The 24,105-nt window shown below is 37.7% G+C and overlaps 1 protein-coding gene across 1 annotated transcript in view; it reads left to right on the forward strand.

Annotated features, from left to right (window-relative positions):
• ABRACL (ABRA C-terminal like) overlaps window positions 1-24,105 on the forward strand; it is a 32,214-nt gene that overhangs the window by 2,473 nt on the left and 5,636 nt on the right. The gene's annotated exons all lie outside the window — the stretch shown is intronic.

A 24,105-nucleotide genomic window follows, 5' to 3' on the forward strand; every position in this document is an offset into this window, starting at 1 on the left:
GGTGTACATATAAAAAATGTTACAAATGGTTAACTTCCGGGTAAGCTTGGCGGCAGTCTAAAGATGGGTTACTTCCTCTTCCCAGCACATACTGACAAGGACTATCCCAAAAGACCTTAAGAATCATTTTCAGCAGCATTGAAGGTGCCTGGGATTGGGACTTTTCCAGTCTATGAGAGGGTTAAAGGGCTTTCCCCCAAAGGCAAGCTGATCTACCCACCCCACCCCCACCTACCGAGCCAGAGCCAAGCTAACAAGACAAGCTAACAAGGAGCACCTCTGGAGTGAGCAAGGGGCACCTCTGGGTCCTTGGCAGCTGACTAGGACTGCAGGGGACCCACCACTGAAAGCAGGTAGGTGGGAAACCCCAGCGCGTGAGAGAGCACAGACCTTGGGTGCCCAGAGCCAGCATGCCTGCCAGAACCAGGGAGTGAGCGAGGAGTACTTCTAGAGCGAGCAAGGGGCATTTCTAGGTCCTTGGGAGCTGACAAGGACCATCAGAGAACTACCCTGAAAGCAGCTAGACCAGAAACCCAGATGGGTGGGAGAGTGCAGACCTTGAGCCCCCCTGGGAAGGTAGCACCAAGAAGAGCTGCAAAGGACTTCGGAGATTAGAGAGCTTGTCTCAGGCAAAATCCTTGCTTCTTAACTCCATACACAGAGAACCTGCCCAGCTGACTCAGATTTTAGACTAAAGAGGGAAGGGAAAACATTCAGGAAAATGGCTAATTGTGCACAAGAGCCTCAAAATCCTTCCAAAAAATCCAAAAAGAAGGCTGTGACCCTCTAGAATTTTTACAGAGGAAAAACCCAAGCTACAGAGGAAATACTGGACAAAACTCAAATGAAGGCAAAAACCTAAAAAAAAAAATGGAAATTGTCCACAAGCCCTGGAAGAATCTCAATTGGAGCTTATAAAAAAAGATGGAAACCTTCTAGAAAGAGAAGTGGGAAATGGTTTTAAAAAAATAAAGAAATCAGCTGCATACCAAAAGGTTAAAGCAGAAAACCAAAAGATTATAACAGAAAACCAGACCTTAAAGACCAGAATTGAGCAACTGGAAACCAATTATTTTGCAAAACAGCAAGAATTAATAAAGCAAAGTCAAAAGACTGACAAAAAAAATGTTACAAATGTAGAAATGATGAGACTTGAACACTGATTAGATATGGGGGATGGGAATTAAGAGTAAGAAGTTGAAGATGACTATTTCAAACTTGAATGACTTGAGATGAAGGTGATATGTTCAACAGTAATAGGAAAGTTAGGAAGAAAAAAAGTTTGAGGGAAAAGATAAGTTCAGTTTGGGATTTGTTGAGTTTAAGATATCTATCTACAGGACATCGAGGGTAGATATTAGCAGAGAGGTTGGGCTCTAACAAGTCAATTTGGGAATTATTTGCATATGGAGATGATAATTGAATCCATTGGATGATATTGCCAAGTGAAGCATTATAGAGGTAAAATAGAAGAGAGCCCAGGAAAATGTAAAGGGACCCCCACATTTAGTTAACATGATATTGATGAAGTTCTAGAAAAAGAGAATGAGGAACTATTAGGTATAAAGAGAACCAGGAAAGAGCACTGTCATGAAAACCTAGAGAAGATCATAGCATCTCTTCATCTTTCAGTTAAAATGCCAGTCCTCCAAAGAATACTAGTCGTGAAAACCTGTCTATTTCCTATTAATTATCACTTCAAGAATGCTCTTGATTCATAGGTATGTGATTCTCATGAACATTTTTTATAAATAGGAAAGCTTTCACATAAGCTGGTAGTTGTTGCTAATTCTCTCTGTTGCCCTATTGGGAAATAAAAGCCTACACTGTTTTCCACACTTGTGTTAACCTTTTCTTGCTTTAGATACTTTGTAAATTGATACTTCACCACCCTTGCAATTGTGTCTCTTATGACATGGATCTAACTCTGTATACTGTCTCATCCAGAGTTTTTTGTCTTTTATTCTTTGTTCAATTTTATATCATTTCTACTTCCTCTAGAACAGTATAAGAGTGTGATATTGGCATCAAATTAATAATTTTATTAAGCCAAAAGTAGTTGGGAAAGAAAGATGGAAAAAATAGAGAGATATAAAAGGTACTTTCTTTATTGCTCCATTTGGCTTGCTATCCTATGGCTGCCATTAAGGGCCCCCTATATCCTCTAAGAGATAAGTCCAGTTAGCACCAAACTTGGAAGTGAAGAGAGTGAAATCTGCTTTTACCTCAGTTTATCAAGCCTATTCTCTGCCCACTACCTCTTCATACATGATGGCTCTCTATTTTGCCACTGCTACTGAGGGGGGCAGTCCTGAGAATATTGCCAGAAAGATCACCCTGCCCCTCCCCCCCGACTCTACTGCCACATTTTTCTGGCTGCTGGTCTACCCATGTGACTTAATTTACCCTATGATTTCCTGGCACACAGTCCTCGCTTCTGTGGCTGATTTCAAACTTGGAGACATGTAGCCTACACAGGGATGTAGGGATGCAGAAACACAGGGATGTAGGCAGGGCAACATCCCATGGGCAACCTCAGGAGAGGGGTATAAATTCTCTTCACACAACAGTGATGGTGAACCTTTTAGAGACTGCCTGCCATGCCCCCCAAGACAGAGTGCCACACGTGACCTCCCCCACCCCCACCCCATACCCACCCCAGACAGGAGAAGAAGAAAGTGCTCCCATTGGACTGCTGGACAGAGGGTAAGGTAATATGAAAAAATGTCATCAGACATGGTGGAGAGGGGGAAAAGAGCAGCTCCACCCAAGTCACTATGCCTTTTCTAGTAATGAACTCTGGCAGGGAATGACAATGGTGCATGCCCTCTTTGGCTCACCATTACTGCTCTACAATCACAGTTGGGACTGTGATAGAGTCAGTTATACTATAACTCAACATATGCTTCCCACAGAAGTATTGTGCTATGCAAAATTGAGCAATAAAAACCACAGGACTCTTGGGGGAGGTGGGTTAGGGGCTCAATTTCAGCGTAGTTCTGGAGGGAATGTCTGTTCTGGGCTTGTCCTCTCTTAGGCACTAATAATGCTTGCCCAAACAAAATCCCGGGTAACACTTGCAGAGCTCAGGCCAAGAGGGCTGTGATCAGAGTTTGCCTGGAGCATACCACTTTGGGAGCAATGAAAGTTTGCAAGTCCCAGATGAGTTGTCCATGGGATATTGGAATAATATGACATTTAAATCTCCCCCACCTCCCAACCAAGACAACATTAATAATACCCAAGAGTGTAAAAACCCAGAACAAACATCTCCTTCAGAACTACATTCCAGTCCATATAATCACATCCAAAGAATGAGCAAATACACTTACACACACAAAAATCCTACCACAAATTCCTATTATAGTGACACAAATCCAGAAAAGAATGGCTCCATAGTTATATGGTTATAGTTTTCAAGTAGTCCAATAATTCTCCCCTTTGGATCATTTGTGTTTGCCTTAAATTTTCTTCCTTTTTCGCAGGCATTTGCCTGTGTTTTAATATTTCTTATTGTCTCATGGAGTAGTTGACTTCTATGTAGTCAGTTCAAATTTTTCAGGGACTTTTTTTTCTAGGTTTTTGTGTCATTTATGCCAAATGGGGTCACAAAGACACCCCTGAAAAGACTGAACAACAGCAACAAAACCTTCAAAGTATTTATAGTCTGATAGAAGAAGACAACATATATAGGGAAGCAAGAGTTGGAGAGTGGAGGAAAGGGAGATTGGAGCATGGTACCATGGTTTGGAGATAGCTGGAAAGTGCTGTGGTAGGCCTAGGTGAAAGTTCATCAAGCAAAGCCCAGTGTCTTAGAACTTATCTTTACCTCCAAACTCTCTCCTCTTCCATATTTCTTTAGATTGGTTAAAGGTACCACCAACCTTTCAGTGACTCAGGTTTTCAATGTTAGTGTTATTCTTTACTCCTCACCCTTCTTCATTCCTCATGTCTATTTAATTGCCAAAACTTGTTTGTATCTAAACAGTATATCTCTTGCATGTGCCCCTTCCTTTTTGCTCACACAGCTATCACTCTAGTTCAAGACTTCACCTTTCCTGGACTATTGCAATGGACTCCTAAGTAGACTCACAACCTCATTCCAATCCAATCTCTATATATCTGCTAAGGTGGTTTTCCCAAAATTTAGATCTGACTGTGATACTCTCCCCAATCCATAAATTCTGATTCCCTATTAACTCTAGCATCCATCAAATAAAAACTATTTTCTGGCTCATCTTTTACAACCTGACAGATGATGATGATGTTGGTGATAATAATAAGAGCTAATCTACCTTTCCAGCCTTAATAACTTCTTCTTTCCTTCTTTTCCCTCTCCATCTCCTTCTGCATTTTCTCTTCTTCCTCCTCTTCTTGTTCCTTTCTTCTTTCTTCTGCTCATTTTCCTCCTTTCTTCTTTTTTCTTTTTCTGGAATTCCACAATCTAGCCAAACTGGTTTTCTTGTTCTTCCTCACATACATATCACCTCGCCTATTCACCAGTTGTCCTCAGTGCCTGGAATGCACTCCCTCCTCACTTCCATCTGTTATAAAAATTAATCTAAAGGCTTATTACTAGATTCATAACCATTTATTAGTAAAAAAGAGAAGAATGGATAGATGGAGAGAGAGAGAGAGAGAGAGAGAGAGAGAGAGAGCTCAACCTTTCTAACTTTGAGTCTGATTCTCCATTTAGCTGGCTCCAGCTGAGGTTTGCCAGGGATGCTCAGAGAGAGCAAAACCTCAGAGACCATTCATTCAAAGGGAGAAACAAAAAGATAACTCTCCTTCCTGAGCTCGTTTTTTTTTTAAATCAAAACTCTCCTCTCTCCAGGGCCATGTTACATTGGCTCTGTCACACTAATACTCGGTATGCCCACATTGACGAGGAACCCAAGAGTCTAGATGTCAGACACACCATATGACTCTGACTCTTATACCTTGCCACTAGGGTGCTTGGGATCCAAGTCCCCCTAAATAAATGACTCACACACTTCTCTTAAAATCTCCTGTTTCCAGGGGGCAGCTGGGTAGCACAATGGATTGAGAGCCAGGCCTAGAGATGGGAGGTCCTAGGTTCAAATCTGGCGTGAGACACTTCCCAGCTGTGTGACCCTGGGCAAGTCACTTGACCCCCATTGCCTAGCCCTTACCACTCTTCTGCCTTGGAGCCAATACACAGTATTGACTCCAAGATGGAAGGTAAGGGTTTTAAGAAAAAATTTTAAAAAGTCCCTTGTTTCCTTCAGCAATAATCTTAAACAGTTTTTTATGTGAAGCCTTTTTTGATTTCTTTGTTGCTATTGTCTTCCCCTAATCATATTGGGTGTTTAGGGAGAACTAGCACCACTGGTATGAGGGCTTGCCAAGCCTTTTGCAGGGCTGCTCATCTATTTTTGGTGTCTATTTGTCACCCATCTCTTAACTTGGTGTTCCCAAGAAGCTGTAGCATATATAGCAAGTACATTCTGATAAAATTATCTTGACAGGCTAAAACCAGGTTGAGTGAACTACTTGGCCTCAAACCCATTGCTGAGATAGAGGGTGGTCTCTAGTATGTGAAGATTTATATCAGTGGAATAAGCAAATAAAAACTTTTTTTTCAGTGGCTATGAAGGAAGATGAAGAAGGCACCATGGAGCACTTAGAGCTTGGTCAGACATTGAAAATGCCAAAGTCATCCATTGTATCCTAGGCCATCACCAGTCATCATGACTTTTGTCTTGCCATTGGACTTCAATGACTCTGGAAGAGAGAGTGAAACCAATTACTGTGCAACTTTGCCTCACTTAAATCTGATTTATGCACAAATAAAGACATCATCCCATGATGTTACTGGTCATTTTTGGAAATGGACAGACAACAAGCACAGTAGTTGGGTGGTTCAGTGGATAGAATTCTTTTTTTATGGAGACTCTTCTTCCTGAGTTAAAATCTAACCTCAGATATTTTACTGGTTCTATGATCTTGAGGTCACTTAATCCTTTTGGCCTTAGTTTCCTCAATTGTAAATTGAGCTGGAGAAGGAAATGGCAAATCGCTCTAGTATCTTTGCAAGAGTCAGACTAACAACTAAACAACAACAATCAGATTTATTGTGCATGCGTAGGTCTAACTATCCATATTCTTCATTCATATTTTCCAATATGTCTTCCCCATACTTACCTATCCTCACCTTGGCATTGAAGTCACTGAGTATCAAAGCTTAAGTTAATTTAATTTGGCAGGTCTGGTTGGGTTCTTTTTATTTCTTTACCTCTTTACTTTATGGTCTGTAACAGATATGTGTTATAATTATTTTCATACTCTATTTTAATTTGCAAAATGAGAATAATATTTTGCTTTCTTGTCATTTCCACACCATGCCAGTTACATTGGCCTCAGCCTGAAACCCTGGATGCTACCTCTGTGATGCAAGACTCTTCAACTTTTGTTTTTTCTTGCCCAGAACCAGGTTTTCCCACTACTTCCCAACCATCTTCACTCCATTCTGCCTCTCCCCTCTTTTTTCCAACTTCCCTTTATGTGTTGTTTCCTACAACAGAATATAAGCTTCCAGCCTATGAAGATCATTTTAAATTTTTATTATAGTTCCTATAGTACTGAATATCCCTCTCAATTATGTGGCATTTGCAGATTTGATAAGCTTAGTCTATATGTCATCATTCAAGTAATACATAAAAATAAGACTAGGTCTCTCTGGTCAGAGAATTATAGTTTAAAGATAAAATAAGGGAAAGTGACTTGCCCAAAGTCACATAGCAAATCAATAACAAAGTCTTCTAGTCTGTGCTCTTTCTATTATGTACTGTAGAAAAGACCATCTGATTAGAGCCATTTCTGTAATTAACTAACCCATCATGTTGTGAATGCTACTATTAGAGATTTATTTTGGAGAGGGGAGTGATGTGGCATATTTAAAAATATTAATGCCTTAGGGAATGGTAATAACAATCCCGCCCCTAGCACTTTAAGATGTGCAAAGCACACCTCAAGGTTTATCTCATTTGATATTATCTCATTATTTAATGTTATCTCATTTGATCCTCACAAAACCCTGTGAAGTTGGTGCTACTATTACCCCTTTCTTATAAATAAAGAAATTGAAGAGAGAGACTAAGTGACTTGCTCAGGGTCACAAAGGTAGTAAGTATCTGAAGCCAGATTTGCACTCAGTTGTTCCTGATTCACAAGTTCTGTATCTTACCATTATGTCACCTAACTTCCCACTAGTTGTCCTTCCTCTAACTCCTGAACTCTTAAAAAAAAAAAAAAACTTTCCATCTTAGAGTTGGTAAGTATTGATTCCAAGGCAGAAAAGCAGTAAAGGCTAGAAAATTAGAGTTAAGTGACCTGCTCAGGGTCACACTGTTAGGAAGTATCTGAGACAAATCTAAACCCAGGACCTCTCATCCCCAGGCTTGGGTCTCTATCTACTGAGCCTACCTATCTGCCCAAAGCCCTCTTTTTTTTTTAAAGGTCCCACTCAGATAGAAACTTCTCCATTAAATTTTTCCTAATTCCTTTAGCTGAAATTCATATGACACAAAAATAATGTGGTAAGGAGAAATCTAAAGTGCTCTGAGAAAATCTGAGGAAATGAACACTTTAAATTTCTCTCTATCACAGCTTTATTTTTTTAATATAATATTCATTTGTGTAAATGTCATATACCCCTATGAAAAATGATCTCTTTATTTTGTGTCTCCCCATTATCTAGCTCAGAACTTTATATGTAGGAGGTGTTTAATAAGCATGGATTGCATTGTATTTTGGAGCAGAGCCTCTGAGGACAAACTTAAATGGGACCCTTCACTCTGTGTGTGTGTGTGTGTGTGTGTGTGTGTGCGCGCGCGCACACGTGTGCATGTGCGCCTAGTACAAAAAGAGGAAGGGTCAACTATTGCTACCAGTGATGGATTTTTCCAGTCTTCTCTTTAGAAGTGGAAGAGCACTAAACCCCAGCAAGTGGAGTATAAAAAGATTTCTTTCTTTTTAGGAGTATTACCTTAGTACCACTATCATAGTTCCTGTGCAAATTAATTTAAGTTTGTCATGAGGCAATGCTGGCCCATAATGCAGAGCTGCTACACAACTGAGTACTGCTAGTTCTCCTCCATGCACATTAATGTGGAATTGATAAGATGATGGTATAGTTTAGATTTAGAAAGCCCATTAGACAACAATGCTTTAAGACCACACCAAATTCTATGCATATGGGTCATGTCATAGGATCACAACACTAGAGCTGGGAGAGACATTGGAGACCATCTATTACAATTCTTATTTTTCAGTTGCGGTAACTGACACATAGGGAAATTAAGGGATCTGCCCAAGCTCATATAGGTTGTGTCAGAAGAAGGACTTGAACCTAGGACCTCTAGTTCAACAGCCATCCATTGCTCTTTCTACTATTTAGCATCTATTCCCTAGGGGGTGGTTTCCAAAGTAAGATGCATATACCATGAAGGTTGTTCAAGTTAATGCATTGGGATAATGGAAGAATATTTAACATGCTGGTTTATCTATAGATCATATGGTCACATGCCACAAAGCACATCTGAGGAAGGTATGTGAGTTCCACAACATGTAGGGGTTTAACAGTTGCACCCTCTCTCAGTTATCCAATTTTTTTCATTTATCCAATTTTAATATATTTTGACATTGTAGTTTATGTGTGCCAGTTAAGTGGATTTACAGATTGTGTTATTTAGTTTTAACTAAACTATCTCTTTCAAAATGAATAAGTTGACTTTTTTTAAAACCATTACCTTCTGTCTTAGTATCAATTTTAAGACAGAAGTGCAATAAGAGCTAAGCAATCAGGGTTAAGTATCTTGCCCATGGTCACACAGCTACGTAGTATCTGAGTATCATTTGAATGTAGGTCCTCCTAACTCCAGGGCTGCAACACTATCTGCTGGGCTACCTAGATGGTCCTTAACAAGTAACTTTTAAAAAAGGTACCTCCAAGGCAGCTAGGCAGCTCAGTAGATAGAGAGCCAGGCCTAGATTTGGGAGGTCTTGGGTTCAAATCTGGATCAGACGCTTCCTAGCTCTGTGATCCTGGCCAAATCACTTGATCCCCACTGCCTGGCCTTTAACACTTCTGCCTTGGAACCAAAATTGGTATTGGTTCCAAGGCAAAAGGTAAGGGTTAAAAAAAAAGATACCTGAAAAGAAAACAAAAGTTTTGAAAATCAACCTATAAACATTTATTAAATACCTTCCAGACACTGTGATAAGCTTAAGAGAGTACTAATGTGAATATAAGAAAATGACTCAGCTGAGGCATTTTCTAGTTTGAGCTCTGTCAGCCATATTGCAAGGTGAAAACAATGATAGTCTAATCAGATAAATCTAGTTTAAAAACATAATTTAGAAATTACAAAGAAAATTATTTGAAATTTGGGTTAATATCCCCTCTTGGTAAGTATAAACCTCACCCTAGGTATATATGGTACTTTGAGATTATTAGCAAGCCATCATGATTAGCAAGACATTTCAAAAAACAAAGTTTTTGTTGCCAAAAATGATCTAAATGTATCACTCATAAAAACTCTCCTGTCTACACACTTGAAAACCTTAGAGCCAGAATTTTCTAATCTCTTTTAAGAGTCTTCGAAATAAAGACTTTCACAGTAGTTTTGAACTCACTTGTTAAAAATATTAAAATGCATCTCCTTCTGGTTAGTTTGCAAGAACAAATGATTGACATCCAGAAAGATGGAAATTTACTAGCAGAACAAACACATTTTCATTTTCATGGATGAAATTTAAAAATGAGTATCACGATTTGGTACACATAGTCAGTGATGCATGTAACAGCTTCCATTTGAATATACAAATCTTTGTGAATTATCTTTCAGTTATGAGAGTTCATACAATAAATAATAAACTAAACTTGGAGCCAAACCTTGAAACTATTTATAAAAAAAAATTAAAATAAGTATATTCAGTCACATTGCTCTCACTATTATCTAAATTATAATAAAATAAACAAGAGAATAAATAAAATATATTATAAAATATTAATATTTTATAAAAACAGAAGGGGTTTAGTATTAGTGATATGATTAAAAATTAAAATTGTTTCATCTTTATCCTTTTATAATTTTTTATGTGTTTCATTATATGTATAATATTTTAGAACACTGATACATGTATATACATTTCTAAACATGAATGTGGATATAGGGAATGTGCTCAAAAGTTTTTATACCATCAAAAAAGTTTGAAATCCACTACCCTAGTCAATCACTTCTATTAAAATATAATTTCATTGAGATGCTATATATACAAAGGGACAACTTTAGCAAAAGAAATTTAAAACAGAACTTTTAAAGTATGTTGGTTTTTATTTTGGTTTTTATTTTATGACATTAAAAATTTATTTAAGGGGGCTTGGGGCTTGGGGTATGATTTTGTCAGTGTAGAGAACTTCAGATGTGGAAGTTCCCTTCATTATGTGGATCAACAACTGATCTCTATTTTTAATCTTGTGCCTAGAACTCGGTGAGATTAAATGACTTGCCTATTGGTAGCTACGGAGTGCAGTGGATAGAGCTCTGACACTTGGAATCAGGAAGACTCATTTTTCTAAATTCAAATCTGTTCTCAGATGCTTATTAGCTGTGTGATCCTGGGCAAGTCCCTTGACCCTGTTTTTTCTTAGTTCTTCCATCTGTAAAATGAGCTGGAGAAGGAAATATCAAACCATTTCAATATCTCTGACAAAAAAAAAAAGCAGATAGGGTCACAAAGAGTAGGATATGACTGAAAAAATCTGAATAGCATTAGTATAGTTAGTATGTATCAGAGACAGGACCCAAAGTCAGAAGGCATGAATTCAAATCCTATTTATGATATTTATTAACTATGTGTGTAGATGTACATTGACGGTATTATTTTAAGTAAGTCTTTTTTCATATATTAATTCAGTTTTAAAGAGATTCAGTTGAAGTTTTGCATTTTCTTGAAATGTAAAACTCCAGAATGACAGCTCTATTATTTAGTATTACGGGAAATGGTAATTATTTTATTCATTTTGTGTAAAGTATGGTCATAGGATAATAGATTTGGTCATAGAAAGAACTTTAGAGGTCATCTATTCTTTTCTAACTCCTGAATTATAAATGAAGAAAATGAGGCCTGAAGTGGTAAAATAACTCAATGGTCACCAACTAACTTTCATTCCATGTCATGTGAAGAGTTGACTGTCTTGAAGTGTGTGATATGGGAATAAAACAAGTGTTCGTCAAAATTGGCTCTTTGAGGTAACTCAGACTACATAAGTGGTTAATCTTTTGTTGAATAATACAAATCTAAATGGTTTTTTTTTTTTGCCCATTTATCACTAATTGATAGGTAGCTCCTGCTATATATGGGATTGTTCTCTTTTTGAGTAAGACGGATCCTCATTAACAGTCATATAAACAAGAGGAAGAAATTAGCCAGTAGTTTATGCTGTCAAATTTATCAAGGAGAAGTCGCCAGAGGCTCTTCTAATTAGGCTTCAACTACCAATCAATTTCTCCCTCACTGTCTTAGTGTTCTGTATCACTCAGGGCCCCTCAAGTCCCACTTACTCCATGAAACCTCCTCCAGTTTCTATACTGTAAATTGATGGCTCCTTTCCTTAAATACCTGTAGCATTTAGGGGCAGCTAAGTGACTCAGATAGAGAGGCAGGCCTGGAAACAGGAGGTCCTGGGTTCAAATGTGACCTTAACTACTCCCTAGTTCTGTGTCCCTGGACAAATCACCTAACCCCAGTTGCCTAGCCTTATTGTTGTTCTGCCTTGGAACTGATGCCTAGTATCATTTCTAAAACAGAAGGTAAGGGTTTTTTCAAACAAATGCTTGTTGATTATCTTTATGCATTTCTTATACACTTACTATATTTCACTACATTATATTTATTTGTGCATATGTTTTGGCTCCTTGGGGATATTATCAACACTTAGAAATGAGGACTCTGCCTATTTAGCTTTGTGTCCTTCTTAGTCCCCATCACAGTGCTTGTATGTATGAGGTGCTTAGCAAATGTTGAATATTAAATAAATGAATGAAACCACAGTTAAGAGTTTGATCTCTTTGTGGCTCTGTTGGGCATATGGTCCTAGTAACTGGCCTGATCCTGAAGGGGAATGTTGATCATGAAGGGAAATAAACAACAGAATGTGAATGACTCAATTCAGCCTATTACCCTTTGCCTTCCTGACACTGTTAATATCATCACAGTCATAGATAAAAGCTCTGGCTACAGAGACTATATCTCGTTTATTTTTCTATCTCATCTAGCACCTTGCACAGTGCATTTACACAGCATAGGCCCTTAATCAATTAATTAATTGTTAATGAATAAACACCTAATAAATGTTAATTAACAAACACCTTAGTAGATGTTAATTGATTGAAGGAATGATTGAATGGACACATAGTAGGCCACAAAAATTATCGATTTCTTTTTCTTCTTCACTGTCTTCGTCAGGTGCTGGCATCAAAGTCTGATTTTGCCCTTAAGAATTTGTATGTAAGACTCTATCCAAAAAATAATTCAAAATTTCTTGAGTTTTAAGGCTTCCAAAAATAATATCTTTGCACATCTGGAATGTCCTGGGAACTAAGACATACTGTCACTTCCTCTTCAGATTCTAAAGGATGGCATTGACCTTTGTACAATGCAAGGAATAGATTCTAATGAATTTGTCATTTGCATGACAAAAACTCCTCTCTTAGTGAATGTGTACAATCAAACAGCTGCAGCTTTTCTTCTTCCACTTGCAAGTCAGTACATACACCATATGTCCACAGTGAAAGGATCTTTCCATGTGAAAGCATTTTGGAAGTTAAAAAAGCACTCTTCAAATGTTAGGCATCACACCTTATGTTAGCAATCGTGCAAATGCCAGGGCCTGTGGAGCCACCATTATATACTGCTCTAATGCAGTAGAATCTTGTTAGAATTCTAGTGTTTATCCCAGGTGCAGAGAAAATAGCATCCACTTATTAGGCTTTTCTTAGTGTAGAGTGAGAGATTCCCTAAAGATTGATATGTACCTAGAGGATATGATATGATGGGGTTTTGGTTTGGTCTTGGCCACACTGATATCAGCATCATGTGAAAATTCACTCCACTGATGCAGACTAAGCTGCCTACAGCTTGTGGGCCACCACTTATCAATGCCCCCCTCCTATTATGTTCCCTGGCTAGCTCTCTACTTATAATAGCAAGCAGCTCTGAACAAGGTATCAACGTGTACTCTTTTGTACCCTGATCTGGAGAACTAGCTTAACTGCAAGATCCTGGGTTCAATGGAGAAACAAATAGGGCTTAAGATCAACCCAAGAACTCCAGGAACAGCTCCAAAATAAACTAGACACCCCCCCATCCTCACTGTTCTTCCATCACCCCAAACCCTATTAAACATGCTGTCTCCCCTCAAAAGTATGACTACCTGAGTGGGAGAGCCACTATTGCTGGCAAACTCAATAAAACCTGTTTTGTTTCACATTTTTGGTCCAGTTACCTGGTTATTTCCATCATCCCAACTTTGGGAGTGGAGACCCAGAAACCTCACAGACTTCACCCACTAGGAATCTCTCCTGAAATGGGAATCTAGTGAGTAATTTCTCATCTCAGCTGACTGGATTAGAATTGGTCGTGTTGACTCGGGGTCTGTTTCAAGTCTTCTGGTTTCCTTGATAGTAACTGAGACCAATCCCAGAGATAATTGGAATGACTTTGCCTCCTAGTATTTATATCTATTTCATGTATGTTTATGGTCCATATCAGTATCTTGGAACCATAAATCAGTTCCCTGGATGGGGATATCTATGGCCATTGGCCAGCCTAGGCCCTTTGTCCCCACTAACTGGCTTCCTCAGGGATGGATTAGATCTGTGACTTGACTACTTGCTCTGGCACTAACCCTTGCACAGCCACATAAGGACTTTCTTGAGGATGGTATTGTGAATGCAAAACCAAAAGCAAGGGAATTTCCTTGGGCAAATTTCTCTCATAGATTATGAGCAGGATTGAAAATTTGGTTATTTCCTGCCTCTTATGTCCCTAGCCTAGGTCCCTGTGTGTTTGTGGTTCTTTTTGTTGTTTGTTCTCATAATGGGTTCCAGGACTTCAAAAACCCACTGCAGGGATGCCTGCAGATAAAATGTTTAAACTTTATGACCCCAGAGCCACCCACTACTTAGGAAAATGGCATTTTTATACACAGGATGATTAGGTATTATAATTTCCCTTAGAAGACCCATTCTACCAGCCTAGATTAGTGACCTTCCCTGGGACTGTTGAAACCAAACACCCACATCAGGTGGATTCCTATTTTTTATGGTATGAGGAGCTCATTAAAAAGAAAATGGATTCTTTTGGTAGTTCCAAGGATTAGAATGAAAAGAAATTAAATGAGCACATTAAGACCCTTGAAAATAAGAACCTTGGAGACAAGTCTAGAGACCAGAGGTCCCAGGTTCAAATCTGGCCTCAGACACTTTCTAGCTGTGTGACCCCCGGCAAATCACTTAACCCCCCTTGCCTAGCCCTTACCACAATACATAGTATTGATTCCAAGACAGAAGGTAAGGGTTTAAAAAAAAGAAAAGAAGAATCCTGACCTTCCATGTCCCTTATATTCATCAGTCCTTTAATTATCAGAAGAACTGCCCCTTCTAATGTTTAGAAAAAATATCCATGTGGCAAAGGGACTTTATAAAAGCCCACCTGGACCTGCCCAACCCAGTGGCACATTGCTCTTGATCTTTCCCTCTCCCTTCTGTCCTAGCTAAACCTAGCTAGCTGCCTTCTCTCATGTTTGGTTGCTTCCAAATGACTGACTAGCTCCTCTGATAAATTAATTTCTTAAGATGGTATTGATTGATAATATATAAACCTTTCTCAAGTAATATATGTGTATTCTAACAGTGGTCTTCTGGGAAAAGAATCCCAGGGGCATGAATGCCGGTCATATCACACTCAGAATGTCAGTAACAGAGGCTGAAAGTTTAACGAACCGTAGCATCTGTAAGAACCGAAATTGTTGAGAGGCAGTATTTCTTAATTTTAAAATAATTTATTAAGTGATTGATCGTGACATTTGAATTATAGGCAAAGAATTTTCTTGGATTCTTCAAAGATCCTAGAAACTCCTGACCCAGGTGTCTACTTTGCGGAGCTCATTATTCAGCCCCTACCTTAAATATCCCAAGACCTCTCTAATTCGTAAATAGCTAATTAGAAGGCAATCCATCAAGCCCTTAGCCCTTCCCTAACCCTGTAGTGAACAAAAGATGATTTGTCACATAAGCTGAAAAAAAAATCATTCTAAAACCTTCCTGTTAACCAGAATCTGTAAAAGGAACATGTTCCCAAGGACAAAGAGAATGTAAAAATCTGTAAACTGAATGATGCTTGAGACACAGAAAAATCTCTACAATACCCTGGGAACTGATTTGGGCCTTCCTATCCTAGGGCCCTGATATGAGAATTAGTACTGTATATGAAAAACAAATTCTTGCATTGCATACTATGAATCAGCCAACAAACATTTGTTAAACCCCTAGTAGGTGCTAGGCATTGTGCTATTTGCTAGCAGGACAAAGGTAAAGTACCTAGACTTTTCCTCCCAGCCCACCTCTCCTCATCCTAACTCTCTATGACTTGAAATGTTATACTTTTTTCTTTTTCTTTTTTCAATAATTCTTCCCTTTTGTCTTAGAATCGATTCTGTGTATTGGTTCCAAGATAACTAGTCAGTGGGGGGTAAGTGAATTGTCCAAGGTCACACAGAGCTGGGAAGTGTCTGGGACCAAATTTAAACACAAGACATCCTCCCTTTAGGCCTGGCTCTCAATTCACTGAGCCACCTAGCTACCCCCTACTGTTTTTCTTATTTCATATTTTTTTAAACCCACATATTTGTGATACTTAGTGATAAGGATCCTATTACTGTTTCAGCCTTTCTGTGACAGTGAATAGTTTTGGTGCTCCTCACTGAGAGTTGTCAGGCAGCACGTTCTTCAATTAGTTGGTCAGATGACTCATGCTGTCTGAGTGAGAGGAGGGAGGGGAGAGACAGACAGAAAGACAGACAGGCACAGACAGACAGACAGACAGACATAGAGAAGAAGGGAGGGAAACAATGAGGCAGAGGAAGAGAAAGGGAGACAGAGAGAGGAGGGAGACTGAGAGAGAGAGAGAATGAGAATCAACATTTTTGAGTGCTCTGAAAAGCAGCTGCATTATATCAGTTAGGAGTTGGAGTGTGATATGCACAACTGGTTTGCTGCCTTACTTTGTTTTCATAAATGAATTGCAAGATTTAGACAGGAAATAGGAGGTGCAATTCAAAATAAGGAAGCTAATGTGAATGTGATAAGCCTTTTGATCTTAAAACAAAAAAGATAAAGCATAATATTAGGATCATAGGATTTTCAGCTAGAAGGTGCCTGAGAGAGCTTTTCTTTTACCCCTCTTATTTTATTTTCCTTTAAAAATGTTATGGATGGGGGGCAGCTTGGTGGCTCAGTAGATTAAGAGCTAGTGCCAGAGACAGGAGGTCCTGGGTTCAAATATGATCTCAGATACCTCCTAGCTGAGTGACCCTGGACAAGTCACTTCACCCCCTTTGCCCACTCCTTACTGCTCTTCTGCCTTGGAACCAATACACAATAATGATTCTAAGGCAGAAGGTAAGGTGTTGGGTTTGTTTGTTTTTTTTAATATTATGGATGCTTTTTTGTTTTTAGATGGATATCACTCCTTTGTGACAAAAAAAAGTGATTAAACAGAACTGATAGACATGTGCAACATTGTAATTTTACTTAGAGAAGGGAAGAGTCTTTCATTTACCTTCTCAATCTCCTTATTTTAAATATTGAGTAAAACTAGAGCCCTGAAAGGTTAATTGACTGTTATTCAATACAATAAGCATTTGTGAGGTGCCCAGTCTGTGCCAGGCATCTGTGTTATGGACACAAAGATAAAATGTTAAAGTTCTTGCCCTTAAAGAGCTTACATTTGGCTGAGGGGATACAATATACAAAAAGATAAAGATAATTGATAAAAGATAAATGATAATGATAGATAATTGAAGTAGGAGAGAGACTGCACTACTAACCAAGGGAATCAGGAAAGACTTTGCTTAGGATAAGATACTTGATCCGAGCCTTGAAAGAAAATAGATTTTGAGAATGAAATGCATTTCAGACACAGGGAAAGACATGAAGGTTGACAGCAGTCAGAATATGAATCTGAATTTTTTAAAATATTTTTCTTTCATTAACTATTTCCCAGTTACATATAAAAACACTTTTAACATTTTTTTAAATTTTGAGTTCCAAATTCTTTCTATTCCTCCTGTCCTCCCCTCTCCTTGAGAAGGCAAGCAATTTACTATTGATTATATATGTGAAATAATGCAAATCATTTCCATATTGGCCATATTGCATAAGAAAATATAAGAAGAGGATAAAAACAAAGAAAGCTTTTAAAAAAAGATACATTTTAGACTGCATTCAGAGGTCATGAGTTCTCTATCTGGAGATAGATAGTGTTACTCATTATGAATCCTTTGGAATTGTCTTGGATCATTTTCTTAATCAGAATAGCTAAATCTTTCACAGTTGATCGTCCTTATAATATTTCTGTTACTATGTACAGTGTTCTTCTGGCTCTTCTCACTTCAGTTTGCATGATTTCATACAAGTCTTCCCAGACCGTGAATTTTTTGACAATATCTACTCTTCCAGGATAGGTTACCCCAGTGTTCTATTTCATGTACCTCCATTACATATCCCTTATTTAGATTCATTTTCATTGTCTTATTTTTAGAGCTTAGTATTTTGAAAAAAGGATATCTGTAGGGGAAAGAAATTCTACAATCTGAGAATAGATTTAAAGACATTTTGAGAAAAACCACAAAACCACTATTGGTACTTTGCATCTATACTTTCTGTACCTTCCATATACCCATTTATGTCTACTACATTTTGTGTTTCCTATTAGAATGTCACTCTGTAAAAGAAATAGGACCCATATGTATAAAAATATAGAAGCACCTTTGGTGATGGTAAAGAGTTGGTTGTGATTTTGCCTCTTATTTTTGATATTGGCAATTTGATTTTTTCTTTTTTTAGAAATGAAATTAACGAGTGTTTTAACTATTTTATTTTATTTTTTCATAAAACCAACTCCTTGTCCTATTTATTCAATGATTTTTTTTTACTTTAACTTGATAAATTCAGTGTTTTTTTAACTTTCACTTTTATTAATCTCTTCTTTGATTTTCAGGATTTCCAATTTGTTGTTTAATAGTAGGGGGATTTTAATTTGTTCTTTTTCTAGTTTTTTTTAATGTGCATGCTCAATTCATTGATTTGCTCTTTCTCTATTTTATTGATGTGAGCATTTAGAGATCTATGTTTTTCCCTAAGTACAACATTCCAAAACTTATCAGATGCCACCTCCTTGTTGTCATTTTCTTTAAGGAAATTGTTGATTGTTTCAATGATTTGTTCTTTGAACCGTTTGTGCTTAAGATAAAATTATTGTTTCCAATTAGTTTTTGGTCTTTTTGTACCCTTTGTTGAATGTAAATTTTATTGTATTATGGTCTGAAAAGTATACATTTAATATTTCTGCTTTTCTACATTTCGTTGTGAGATTTTTATATCCTATTATTTGGTCAATTTTGGGGAGGGTTTTATGTACTGCTAAGAAAAAGGTATATTCCTTTCTGTTTCTCTTCAGTTTTCTCCAGAAGTCTTTCATATAAAACTTTTCTAACATTCTTTTTTTGCTTAACTTCTTCCTTGCTTATTTTTGGTTGGATTTATCTATTTCTAAGAGGGGAAGCTTGAGATCCTCCAATAATAGTGTTATGCTATTTGATTTTTAACAAGACCATAATTAATGATTCAGCCTGAACTTTTATGATGGCTCTGAATGGAGAAAAGGGGGTGTATAAGAGAATTATTAAGGTGGGGGGGGTACAAGATTTGGTAATTAATTATATAAGAGGACTAAGGTAGAATGAGGGATTGACTTTGATACCCATCTTGGTGAGTTAGAGGAAAGTAGTACCATTGCAGTACCCTTGCACATCATTAGGAAAACAACATTTTCACTGAAAAGTAACTACAACAGTTACAAAGTAGGATATAAGAATAGAGGCAGGGCCTACAATTTAACTTCGTCCTGGGACTGAAATTCCTCTTGAAAGATCCTAGCACTTTCTCTTCAGTTTAAAGTCTGCTAGAGTTTCTCTCTATAGTACTGAGCGGTTAAGGAACTTACCCAGGATCACAAGACAGTATGTATCAAAGTGAACCGGAGATATTGTTGGCTTTCTGGCTCTGAAGTCTTCCTGGCCTCAAGTCCAATTCTCTAAACTCTGTGACATGCTACCTCTTTAAAGGAATAGCAATACAAATTGAGGTCAACAAACAATTATTAAGTAGTTATTATGTATCGAACATTGTACCCTACATACAAAGAAAGGTAAAAAAAAATCCCTTTTTTAAGGAGCACACAGACTAAAGGGAGAACAAACAAGAGAGAGACAAGATAAATTGGAGATAATTTCAGAGGGAAAGTGCCAGCATTAAGGGAAGAACTTTCTTATAGAAAGTGGAATTTTCTTGGGAGGCTTGAAGGAAGCCAGGAGGCAGAGAAGAGCTAACCAGTAAAAATGTCTTTTTCATTTTAAGATGAAGAAATCAAAGCCATCTATAATCATATTAAAAAATATTCTAAATCACTGTTGATTAGAGAAATGCAAATTAAAATAAGCCTGAGGTACCACTGCATATCTATGATATTAGTTAATATGACAGAAAAGAAAAATGATAAATGATAAATATTGGAGATGTGGGAAAATTGAAACACTAATACACTGTTAATAATAATGTTGTTAATAATGATGATGATGATGATGATAATAGTGATTTGTTCCAACCATTTTGAAAAGCAATTTGGAACTATGTTCAAAGGACTTTAAACCTGTGTATACCCTTTGATCCATCAATACCATTACTTGGTCTGTTTCCCAAAGAAATCTTTAAAAAAAAAAAAAGGGTAAAATCTATTTGTACAAAAATATTTCTTGAAGTTCTTTTTGTGGTAGGAAAGAATTAGACATTGAGGGGTTGCCCATCGATTAGGGAATAGCTGAATAACTTGTGGTATATGATAATGTTAGTAGTCTCTCAGTAACCGAGGATGACGATTGTCTTTGTGAGCTTTCATCTGTGATGTAGATGAGTGTGCACAAAGACACTTGTGCATGAAGGAGATTTAGGTGGAAAAGTCCATGCACAGAGACAGTCCCACTCTCTCAGCGTTGGAAGCCTGGGTCCAGTGGCACGAAAAGTCGTTACACCTGGAGACTTCCTCAGTTGCATTGGATAGCTGTGTTGTCTTTTGTGCTCTGACATGCTCTAAGCACTCCACAGTGCTTTGCTGCATCGCCATCTCAGCCGTTGAACCTTCTTATTGGTTTCTTCTATCTGTTCAGTCAAAGCAGTCTTCACATGCTGGGTGAGCAAAGCCCTGGTTCACCAGGGGTCGACGACCCGATGGCTACCCTCACAAGGTTTAGCCGGCCTGTCGAAGCCATTGCCTGGGGTGTGGCCGCTGCCGCATGCTAGCAGCTACTAGGAGCCACAAGTGAGAGCTGGGTGTCAGGTGGGGGTCAGAGGCTGGAGAGCTGCCCTAGAAGGGCACGACAAGCCCTCCATACCAGAGATACTACCCCTCCCTGAACACCCCATACACCCCTATATGATAATGATGGAATATTATGCTATAAGAAATGACAAGCAGGATGATTTCAGAAAAATTACATAAACTGATGCAAAATGAAGTAAGCAGAACCAGAAGAACATTGTACACAGTGACAACAATATTTCTGTATAAGTGCGGTGATACAAGATAATCCTAGAAACTCATGATGAAAAATGCCACCTGTCCTCCAGGAAATGATGGGTAGACTATTTCATTTTCTTTCTTCTGATTTTTTATTTTGAGATCTTTTCTACAAAATGACTAATATGGGAAACTGTTTTACATGATTACATATGTAAAATCTATATTAGATTGCTTAGTATCTCAAGGAACAGAAGGAGGGAGAGTCAAGATGGAAGAGAATTTAGAACTGAAAACTTTAAAAATGTTTTTACATGTAATAGGGGGAAAATTTTTAAAAATATATTTTTTAATGATGCCTTGAATATCCAGGATCAATTTATTTCAGAGCCAGAGCTAGAGGTGGAGGAGCACAGTTACAATTGTAGTTTTTGGAGGAACTCATCAGACAATAGGACTAGTAAGCATAAACCTCCTATAAGAGGGAGTACTTGAGTTCAGTTTTCAAAGGAAGCTAAGGATTCTTTGAGATAGATGAGAAGGGAGTAATTTCCAGGCATGTACCTGTTGTAAATGCACAGAGATTAAGATGTAAGCAGGCCACTTTGGTTAGAATGTAAAATGTCCCAATTTGGTAGAAAATACAAAAGGGATGATTATATGGTAAAACTGGATAGATAGGCTGGAGTCTGACTATGAAGGGCTTTAAAAGCTTGAATAGTTTGCATTTTACCAGAGACACAAGAGGAAGCCACTGAAACTTTTTAAGAAGAGAAGTGATGTTACAGTTTGGCAAGTGCATGGAGGATTAATTGGAGAGAAGAGACTGGCAGGAGAGACACCAATTAGAAGACTACAATAATCTCGGAAAGAAGTGATGGGAGTCTGAACTGGGGTGATGGCTGTGTGAATGGGGAGGATGAGATAGATACAAAGATGTTTTGGTGGTAGAATTAACAAGATATAGTAACCTACTTGATAATAAAGGTTGAGTAAAAGTGACAAGGATGATGTTGTGAACCTCAGTGACTTGTGCTCCTAACAGAATTAGTAGATTTAGGAAGATGAAAGAATTTGGGGGGAAAGGTAATAAATACTGTTTGGTATATAATGTGTTTCCATCCAATTGGAGATGTTGGTGATTCAAAACTGGAAATCAGAATAGAGATGGATATATAAATAAGTATAGATGTATAGATAGATAGACTTCTGCGAAGAGATGATATTTGAACCCAGGGGAGTTGATGAGATCACCAATAGAAAGAATATATAGAGAAAAATAAGAGAACCTTGGAAAAAATCCTTACACTATCCCAAGGGGTGTGAGGAGGAACCAGACAGGTAAGAAGAGAACCAAGGAAAGAATAGTATCATGAAAACTCAAGAAAGTACCAAAATACCAAAGTACCAAAATTTTTTTATTCAAAGATATTTTATTTTCCCAATTATATGTAATAATTTTCAACATGCATTTTCTAAAATTTTAAGATCCAAACTATATCCTTCCCTTTTTCTACTCAGAGATGGCAAGCAATTTGATCTGGCCCATACATATAATTATCATGCAAAACACACTTACATCTTGGTCATTGTTGTAAAAGCACACCCCCAAAATAAAATTGTAAAGAAACTAATGTGAAAAATAATATCCTTTGATCTGTATCCAACTCCTAACAGTTCTTTCTCTGGAGGTGGACAGCATTCCCCTTCATTAGTCCTTCAGAATCGTCCCAGATCATTGCATTGCTCAGAGTAGCCAAGTCTTTTATAGTTGATCATCATACAATATTGCTGTTACTGGGACAGTATTCTCCCTGTTCTGCTTATTTCATTCTGTATCAGTTCATGTAGATCTTTACAGCTTTTTCTTAAATCATACTATTTATCATTTCTTATAGCACAATAAAATTATTCCATAACCAGCGGATACCACAGAGAAAATAATTTCAGTGAGCTTTGGAACAGGATTACAAGGGGTTGAGAGAAATGAGTGTACAGTTTTGCTGTGAAAGGGAGGAAAGCTATAGGCCAATAGCTTAAGTGGGTCGATCAAGTGAAGGGTTTTAAATGATGGGGAATATCTAGGCATACTTGTTGCATAAGGGAAGTAATTATTGGACAAGGAGAGAGAAAATTAGAAAAATGAATGGGATGATTGAAAGGGCGAGTTTCTGGCAATGAAGGAAAAAGATAATCAGATCAAAGAAGGATTGGCATTGGCAAAGAAAAGAGCCAACTCTTCCTCCAAGACTGGATCAAAGGATGAGAGAGTGAAGATGATGTGAAAGTGATTTGAAGGGTATAATTTGGAATATACCTTCTACCATATTTCTTTCCCCTTGCTGTTTATTTTCTCATGTGAATATATCTTCTAGATATACATCACTACTCTATTGGCCCTTTTATCTCTTGTTTCTTTTGAATAAGAGATAACCTTTCAACCTCATATTCCAAATATATCTCATCTGAACAGGTCTTAGTAATATCTCATCAGGTCAAATTTATTTCTTTGTATTAAGACTTCGGATTCACTTTGCTTATAGCTCATGTTCTGCAAATATGTGTAGATATCTGATACTATAAATGTTATCATTTTGGACGTTGCCTTCAGTAAATTACCAGACCTCTCCAGTGGTAATCTTCCTCCATTATACTTGCTATTGTCTTTGGTTATTGGCTTGAGAGATACATGCTGGTAATTCTCTCCTTCACTTAAGCAGCAAGGTTATACAGTTAGTAGGATACTGGACCTGGAAACATGAAAACTTGGGTTCAAATGTAGCCTGAGGTTCTTACTATAGCTGGGCAAACCACATAATCTCCATCAGCATTAATTTCCTTCTCTGTAAAATAGTGATAATAAAAGTACCTTCCTCCTAGAGTTGTAATGGTAAAATGAGATAATATTTGTAAAGCAATTTGTAAACCTCTTATGAATGCTAGTGATTATTTTCAGTGTACATGCCTTTAGATCAGATCCGCAAGACTTCGGTCTAATAAAACTTTTCTTTAAAATTCTTTTAAAATATCCTTCATTGGATGTACTTTATCTGAGACCAAAAGTCTGTCATTGCCCTATCTTAATCCTTAGTCCAGAAATCCAGATCCCATTTGCTGAAGGCAATCAGCTCCCCACTTCACCTTTCATTTCTAAAATCCATCCCCTCAGTTGGCAGCAATGATGAAAATGCCACCTGTGCCCTTTCAGAGGGTGTTGTCAGATTT

The sequence above is a fragment of the Monodelphis domestica genome, chromosome 2 (genome assembly GCF_027887165.1).
Source record: "Monodelphis domestica isolate mMonDom1 chromosome 2, mMonDom1.pri, whole genome shotgun sequence".
NCBI lineage: Eukaryota > Metazoa > Chordata > Mammalia > Didelphimorphia > Didelphidae > Monodelphis > Monodelphis domestica.